Raw genomic sequence first — 9,306 nt, forward strand, 5'->3', positions numbered from 1 at the left:
AGAACATGATTTAAAAGTACCTGATGCAGAGTTCCTTGTGCATCCAGCTTTCAGGCAGCAATAACTATTGTCAAGATAACTCTTGTGATTAATGTTCCTGCAAGAGGGAGAGATCAAGGTTTTGTCCAGTGGCGGTTTTGACTTGCCATAAAGAAGTGCAGTATGGAGAGATGAGAAGCACTTTTGCCGAGAGGTGGTGAGGGAATAGGAGGACGGACGAAGTCATGGGGGGATGACTGGGTGGGTGGGGGGGGGGGGGCAAAAAAGATTGCAGCACAAGGCTCTACTAGCGCTAAAGCCAGCCCTGCCTGCAGTGCGTCAGCGTATCAGAGCTTTACAAACAAACAATGAGAAACAAATTATTTTAAAATATGCTGGTTAGACCACACTTGCTTGAAAAGCATTTGTTTTTGCTTTTGGCGGGTTACTGTCGCCTGCAGCGTCATCGTGGACGGCGCTGTTATTCAGGGGGCCAGGGGGAAGAAAGGTGAAGGCTTTGCTGTTGCTTGGCTCAGAGGGTCCAGTACATAGTTGATAAAGACACTTCATAGTTCCAAACAGTTCACTACTTTATAATGTGGCCATTGCAACGCAATTCAGTTTAACTTAATAAATTATACCGTTGCTTTGAATACCAATTGTTAGAAGTGATTCTAATCGTAAACTTAGAAACATTCATGCCCTTCAACCACTGTCCTGACAATGTAGTTATTAATTAGGGACCTCAGTTGTCTTTTTTTTTGTTCTTCGTGGGAACTAAGGTGCTGCTGTAGAAGGAGTAACATTAGTCTTTTGTTTTTGTACACTTCTAACCTTGACATACTGTATTTAAAGGTAAAATGATGAAGGAATAGGAGGCACTGTATAAAATGTAATTGCTTAGGAACACACATTTTGGCTTAGTGAAGCTGGGATTGATGCAAGGATTCCTGATGCAAGAATTCCTGGTTTCACGCTATGAAATTTGAACACATCATAGGTATCACCTCCTCCAATTTTAGATCAAAGTTTAATGCTTTGGGTTTAATTCTTTGGGGTGCTAAATCAGCACTCTCTGTTAAATACATGGTGTTAAATCAGTGCACTGGATTAAGTTCATCCAGTCTATGCATTTTCCAAAGAGGATGGTAGTGACAGTGTTTGGGAAGGGTGATGTTTTAAAGCAGAAGCCAAAATGAAGAAAGAAACGGAGGACTCGCCCTTGACCAGTGCATTGACACCATTCGCTTCATGTCACAAAAAAGTTTTTACTAATTGTCTTCCTTCCTTGAATTAATTCATCCACCCACTCGCCCATCCAGCTATTCGTAAACCATGCAGCCGTGTCTCAAGTCTCTATACATCTATTCCGTGATCGGACAAGGTTGTATTCTGCAAAATGAGTTGCAAAATGCACCACATTTTCATTTTTTTCAAAACATTCTCCCCAAAACTACATTGCAGTGGCCAGGCTCGCTCGTTGCTCTCGCTCGTTCGTGCACGATAAAGGATGCTCTACTAAACTTTGCCAGGATTGCTTTTGGGTCCCAGTCGAGCCCTGGTTCTGAGCAGCCTGGCAACATGAATAGTGCAAAGGACGCAAAGAAAGTACATATCTGACAGCCTCTTTAAAGCTATGAGAATGAAAAAGTGTTAAGCTTTGAAGTAAGGTTTACAGAGAGCTCTACTTGTGTGAAACAGTGACATTGTTCTCACTGGTTTCGAATTTATTTTTGGTAGAATTACGATTCTTGCTTCTTCAAGACTAACACGTGAGACACACTGTTGATATAGTCGGACTTTATTAGATGGATACATGAATAATCATTTTTTTCTACATAGTAACCATGCTATCTCTGTAACCATAGTAACCATGTTATCTCTGTCAGCAGGACATGCTTTGTGTAAAATAGGCTGAGCAGACGTTGGGTGATTGCTCTCTTTGTCAAATAGCTTTGGGCTAAGGCGGCAACCCTTATCTTCCCCCTTCTCGTGCCTCTTGAAGCCTGTGTGTCTACGTCCGAGTGCATTGAGCCCAGGACTCAGAAAGGTAGGTGAAAGCCTAAGTTTATATTCCTCCATGTTCATTAGAGAGATTTGTCACATGTGCTAACAGATGAATGACCAGACATTTACTTGGCATCGCTATCTTCATGCCAGGACGTTGTTTTGCCAAATTGTACTGTGTGTGTGTTTGGTAGAAAGCAAGTTTACCAGAGTGAACCCCCTCGCCTCTGGAAAGTGGTGCCACAGCCACCACAGCGACACATGGCAGAAGGTAGGTAGCCCATGGGAAGCTGCTGTCCTGGTGCTGCAGCTTGGGCTGCTCCCACCTCTGGTGGCATCTCTCTCTGCCACCTCGCTATGTCTCTGAGAAGGGCATCCGTCACCACAAGGAGGGTGGCTAAGAAAGCTGGGAAGCAGTTCCGAGTGCTGCGCTTGGTTTCTCACGTGCATTTGTTACTCAAATTCGCTTCACAGGGATCACGCAAGGATCATGCCATGCAGGAGGGTTAGTCACTCTTTGTTAAGGCTCTCCTGAGAGGTTTCCATTCACACACAATATGTTAAGTTGTTTTAATAGAAGATATAGCACAAACTGTATGTGCAAGCAGAAGCAAGCGCTCTCGAACGGCGGTGAACTCAACGTTTTAGGGGTTACTTAAATTGTCCCTCAAAAATCCTCCATACTCTATGCCCCTCAAAACTGAGTGTGTGCTTCCCAGGGATTTCCTAATTTTTTCCACTTGATAATCAAACTGTGTGAAAATAAATACATTTGTCCTCAGGGAAAGGGAGCTGGTAACTTCTGATCAAGGACTACGAGCTCTGGTAAAGTAAAGTGTCAGTAGTTTAACACCAAGTTAGCAACATTCTCTCAAAGAATGGTGTCTTATTTCCTGTTAAACTCTTCCGAGCCTGGCTGTGAGTCAGACAGAGCGGTACCCGGTTGTGATGCACCTCCACCTGACCACGAATTGACCAGTGTTCTGGGCCTGGTAATATAGGCTAGAAATTCCAGGTGGTAAAATCCTGTGAGGCTTTAGCTGCAACAGCAGAGGATCCTCTAGCCAGTCCCCCTCAAGCTTTTTCTTTGACATGCATGTCAAAATGATCATTCCTTTTTGCTCTCTTACTCTCCCAGCCCCCTTTCCTTTACGCAAATCTAGCAGGGGGCACCACTGCTTCTATTTACCATCTGTTCAAAGGAGGTGATAAGTGGGAACTTTAAACCCCTCCGAATAGGGATCATTGTGCGGAATTACAGATGGTCGTTCCTTGTTCTCATAGTTATTCCCAGTCTGAAGGGTCTAACTGGTAATAAGTGGAATTCCATGTGGCGATACTGGATGGTAAGAGTAATTCCCGCTGTTGGGAATCTCGATATGGAATGTGGCTTTTTCATAATCAGGGCCTAATTGTGGAACCAGAATACCTCAGAAGGGAAACAGTTCAAATATCGATATGCAAAGCAAGGACATAAGAAAGTAATGCTTTCTTATATTTCCTATAAACCCAGAATTGTCATTATTCAAAATCTTTGATATTAGGTAGTGTGTATCTTTGCTGTTCAAATTTCATTGTTATCCCCAAATGTTTAAAAAAAAAAAGACAAAGGTGCCTTTTCTACCTAATAATGACTTCATATTCCCTTCATCAGCTAAAAATATTGGGCCAGATGTATCAAAAAACCAAATTGTATTTCTTAAATAGCAAATTTTAAGAAATCCCTATTTAAGAAATGCAAAATGGTATGTATGATTTTTGCGATTCGGTAATAGCGATTTCTTAAAATTCGCAAATGCTATTACCGAATCGCAAATAGAGAATCCAATTCCATTTGCACCTATGGGCCTGCTGCAAATGGTTTTGCATTTCCTAAATTGCGAATTCCAGTTAGGAATTAGCAATTTAGGAAATGCAAATCCCAGGGTGCTAGGGGCCTAAGGCCCCCTCTGCTGCACTCCAAAAATATTTTTACGGACATGTGAAGCACACACATGCCTTAAGGGCATGTGTGCGCTACATGTCAATTTTAAAAATGCATTTAAAATGGGGTCGCAATTTTAAGGAATCGCTATTTTAGCGATTCCTTAAAATTGCACTGCGAATGCCTTTCATACATTCTGAAAGGCATTTTTGCATTCGCAAACGGCCGAATTTTGCGATTCGCACCGTTTGCGAATGCAAAATCACTTGATACATCTGGCCCAATATGAATAAACAAAGGTGCTACTAGCAGCTCCGAATGACCAGTTAAAATGCTTCAAAAATGTCTAGTCAGCTGAGCCGCCGGGCTGAACCAGCTGCATCATTTAAAAAGCCATTATAACCATCTCTCCTGGTTCTCAGCACAACAACATTTAGGACACAATCAGACTGCAGACTAAGAAGTGTAAACAAGGCAGGCATTTTCTATCTATGCACCCTGGATCTGAAACAATATCCCCATATCCATCATGACCGCCCAGCGCTGCTGCAATTTAGGAACGAGTTGAAGACACACCGCTTTAAAGAACACTACATGACAATGTTTTATCAGTCCACAAGTGGCTTACTCTCCTATCCCTTGTTGACTTTATGCTTGTCTTTGGCACTGTACAGTGCTCTGCTGCCTTTTGTCTAGGCTCACACTCTAGAAACTGGAACTGGATACAGCTTCACTTTGGAAGGCTGGCTACAAGTTTTGTTGTATTGTATATCCTGGCATTAATAACCATTCTCAGATGAAACACAGGAACACACACATATCTCATCTTTACGCTCAACAGACACAAGGCAGCATCAAACTTACAACCTCAGTGGCACAGGGCAGCTGGGTGCAGAGTGCCAACACAGCATTGGGCACCCAGTGTTAACCATTGGTGACTGTGAGTAGATGAAGATACTCTGCTCACAGGTGAGTAAAGCGGTGTTAGGGGTTGGTCTCCTGGGGTGGAGGTAAGCACAGGGGTCCACAAGGCGGCACCAAACGTACACCCTCAGCGGCTCAGGGGCGGCTGGGTGCAGAGTTCCAACACAGCATCGGGCACCCAATGCAAATCAATGGGGGAGATCAGTTTTGGAAAAAGGCTGCAGGCTCGGGCCATGAGGCTAAACTAAGAAAACCCAGAGCTTCCCAGGTAAGTTCTGATGCTAGGGGATGTAGGGACACCAATGGTCCAGCTCCCCGAAGCCCAGGGGTGTTCTTTGGCATCTGGAACAGCTTACCGGGCAGGACATGGTCAGGGGGAGGCTTCAGTTTGAGGCTCCAGGCTTTGAGACAGAGTCCGGCAGTGGTCAGCCCATGGTGGACTCAAACTCAGAATTGCTGGGGAACCTTCACAGGACAAGTGGGCCACTTGGACTTGGACGGTGGGCAATGGGTGCCGAGGTGGGTCCAGCATCAGTTTTATGGTACTTCAGGGCAGAGTTCTTTTTCCTTTAAAGTTGGTTTCTTCTTGAACAGGCCCGCTGTTCTCAGGATATCTTGATCCATGTCAAAGGCAGGCAGTCCTCCCAAAGCTTTGGAGGTTGCTGGGCTGCAGGATGGGTAATTTGTAGGTACAAGATTGTTGAGGGATGCAGGCAGGCCAGAACGGCTGGGGCCAAGTCAGTTGGTGCTTGCAGTCTTCTCTGCTGGTCTGACTCTATAGTGTCTGGCTCTTATTACGTCTTCAGGAATCTGAGTTCTTTGGTCAGGGGGGCCACCTAAATACTGAAATGTGGGGGTCTTACAGGGAGTGCCAGGTGGTAGGCAATGGGTACTCACCTTTATGGGGACTACACCCTTTTTATGACCACTTCTGCTGGGAAATTGTTATAACCCTAACCCTAGTGGCCTAATTCATTCCAAACAAGATGGAGGAATTTAAAAAGTAGTGGCACTAATTTAGCTAATTTTCCTGCCTTTGCTGCCACCAAAAGTGGGGTCAGGACAGGGGGAGTTGGTCATCTCCACCATTTGGAGAGACCTGGATCACATCAGAAATATAGCAAGGCCTTTGAAACTCCGTGCCCTGGAATGTCCATCCTGCCAGGGAGAAGAGCTAACACCTCTGCCCAGTGCAGGCTTTTGTCTCAGACCCTCCATAGTGCTGGCTCTCACAGTGGGGGGCCAGGAACGTGTCTGTGGTGGCTGCACTGGTCAGGATCAGTCAGCCAGCACACCAGTAGTTGGTAGGTTTTCAGAGGGCACCTCAAAGGCACCCTCTTTGTGCATTTTTTAATAAATCCATCAGTGGGGTCAGTTTCAGTCCACTAGTAAGATGCCCCCCCAAGGCCTTGGCAATGTCACTTTTTTATCTTTTTCTTTAAGAGTATTCAATTGGTCAGCAGGTGCTTTACTAGAAACATGAAATAGGTCTATTTGTCAAAACTGAGAGAGATATAAGAGCCTTTATGGACTCCTTTACCAACACAAAAGGAAAATATTTTACAATGCAGCCTCTATCCTGCCATGCTTGCCACCTCTATCCTTTTGAAAACCATCTTTTTTTAATTTCTTATTTATATTTCTTGGTTATTTCTATATTTTACTCCTTTATTCTATCCTGGTTGAGTATTTTTTTATTTTTTCACTTTTCGTTTTGTGGCTGCATATGGGCATATAGAGTGGGATAGGTCTTGCACGGTAAACATTGAAGGACACAATAGAGGTGTGTTTTATTTCTTTTTTCCTGTCACAGGGAGATGATTTAGCTGCTCCCATGGTTATGATATTCATGTCTGGGTGCATGTAGTTATCGGAGGCATATCATACGGGGGCGTAGTGTTTCACTTATTTGGGTGATTTATTTGATTTGGTGTATTGGAGATTAATTACTGAGTTCAGTTCATATATAGTCAAGTTATGAGTTATATTTTGTATTTCTGTTTGTAGATCTTGCCGAAGATAGGACCAAAGTCTCCCTTGTGTGTGTTTAACAAGGTGCTGTAAAATTGTTGCGTGCCCTGAAGAAAGTGCATGACCGGTTGGTCATGTGGCACCGAAACACGCGTCAGCACGACAGTTGGTTGGACATGATATTTTCTTCACTCAATTTTTCTTTATGGATTTCGGACACTATGGACATTGATGCCCTATGTTAAGAATGATTGACTTTGATTATTGGAACATAGATTCATAGCAAGTACATTGCAATTAATCTAATGGAGTCCAGCAATAAAGCGACCGGAAGAAAGAAAAAGTCTAATCATTGTTTTCAATATTGTAAAATATATTTGTTTATTTCAGGTCTCTTGGGTGGGGGGTCCTTTTTGAGAAGAATAATATTGCTGTGATTAAACTAGTTATTTTTTAATGTTGTGAGCTTGTGTGTGAGTGGTTTGATGGTATGTTTGATGAGTGTACTCGTTAGGGAGCATGATATTTAGGTCCTACAGTTCAATAAAAATATTATGGACAATGTTATCAAGTATAATTAAGAATATAAGAAAATAAAATAAGATTTTGATTACATGAATGTTGGTTGATATGCAATTTTTATGATTTATTCTTGGCCTTTTCTCTTTTACTATAATGTGGGATTCCATTTTTGTGGAACCAATCTTGGAGGTGGGTTATTTGCTTATTCCCTGCATTGTTATCGCCCTGCTACAGACTTGCTACTGTCCATCTTCCTCATTGCCCCCTGTTGTGGCACTCAATGCTCTCAGCTGAGTGCTGATCGCTGTTGAAAATTCGGGAGTAGCTTGCCTTGCTATGTGTGCCACCAGTAGAAGAGCAATGCAATTAGCCATGATGCATAATGGATTCTCTACGTCTAGGATAACTGCAGCATCCAAGCCTAGCAATGGGCCAGTGAACGGAGGGGGCTAATAGATGGTACATGTTAGGTGGTACATGTTATAGTAAAGAAACAAATGACTGAGCTACATTGCCGTGCTAACTGCTTCTCTGACTCTTTCCAGCAGTGATCGTGTTATGTATTGTTTTGACAACTGTGGATATTGACAGGAATGTCCCCGGCATGATGTACAGTCATTTCTCTTGCTCTGTGTGCCCCACTGCGTGTACGTGATATCCCATTTTTTGGATTTTCGTAAAGCCTCACACTAGTCTAGGGTATGGACGAATGTGAATGGCTAGGCCTGCTTTTGATTAAAGTCTGGTCTTGGATTTGTCCTTGCCTTGGAGGGGTGCACTAAACAAAAAAGAACTACTGTTCACATGCCGTGTCTTGTAGTGATCATGCCAAGACCTTTTTATCTGTGTCACAAGAGTGAAAGCCTACTAAGTAACTCATATGAATTACTGGTTCCAAGCACTGAGATCTGGAGTGCCTGGATATATGCATGTGGTGTGTCATGACCGAATTACACACTGTATAATGGTATGAGCATACGAGAACAGCACAGCCCTACAAGTTCCATTTTAGGAGCCCTGATCCGTTCTCTTGCACCAGATTGGGATGGAGCTACCTTCCCATGCAGTAGAAGAATAAAAGTGTATTGCTAATATTCATGAGAGTGGATCCTAGAAAATGAGGTAGGGAAAGAAGAGAGAGGCTAGAAATTCTATTATATTCTTTGATGTAGAGGGCTGCTGATTAATCTTCCTGGAGACTGCCATTTGGGGGGCGATAGGGGAAAAAGGTGGGGCTGCAGTTCCTGCTGCCAGGGTGTAAAGGGTCTTTTGAAAACTGCCAGTCTTTTGTCTTTTTCTAAATATATTGTAAGGAATAGTTTTAACATCTAGGTGTACACTGGTCAAACCTCTTTGTGCCTCTGTTGTTGGTACTCTAGTCTAGAGAGGCCCTGCTGTGAAGAACATCACTCAAGAAAAAGGCTTAGTCTGGAGGACAGCCTCAGATGACACATGAAAACAGGATCAGCCCAAATGGGTTCTGAAAGTGCAGACTGAGAATACATAACCCCTGTCTGCTGTACCTTTGTAAGAGAGCTGATGATTCACTTGTTCCAGTTTAAATTTCTCTCGGACCATAGAGTAGGTGGTACACGGTGTACAACAGAGGACTACTGTACAACCTGAGCTGGTGTCCACCTGACAGACGAAGTGAAGGGACATTGTTTGAAGTTTGACCTGCAGTAGAAATTGCTTCCTCTGCCCTGGAATACTAGTAGAATCCTACCTGAATAAGGAGGCAGAGAGCAAACTAGCCCCACTCGTGGTGGTAAGTGTTCAAACTGACTATAGCACTTGATTATGGTGCTGTTGGTGATCCTCCTGAGACTCAACAAAGGTGCAACTAGTGTGCTCCTCGCTCACAACCAGGCACTGAACTTGACAGGAGGAAAAGTCCCACTGCTGCAGTCTGCCCAAGGAAATCCAATCATCATCACTGCTGTTGCAGACGTGGAATTAGCTCGAGTGAGCCTGAACTG

The 9,306-nt window shown here is 43.6% G+C and overlaps 1 long non-coding RNA gene across 1 annotated transcript; it reads left to right on the forward strand.

The window, feature by feature from the left end:
* The first annotated feature begins 1,923 nt into the window (after positions 1 to 1,923).
* LOC138247389 (uncharacterized) lies at positions 1,924 to 7,420 on the forward strand. The gene is made up of 2 exons (XR_011194481.1): positions 1,924 to 2,029; positions 6,842 to 7,420. It is a non-coding gene; the product is annotated as an uncharacterized lncRNA (long non-coding RNA).
* The last annotated feature ends 1,886 nt before the right edge of the window (positions 7,421 to 9,306 follow it).

Source organism: Pleurodeles waltl, chromosome 7 (assembly GCF_031143425.1).
Source record: "Pleurodeles waltl isolate 20211129_DDA chromosome 7, aPleWal1.hap1.20221129, whole genome shotgun sequence".
In the NCBI taxonomy this organism is placed as follows: domain Eukaryota; kingdom Metazoa; phylum Chordata; class Amphibia; order Caudata; family Salamandridae; genus Pleurodeles; species Pleurodeles waltl.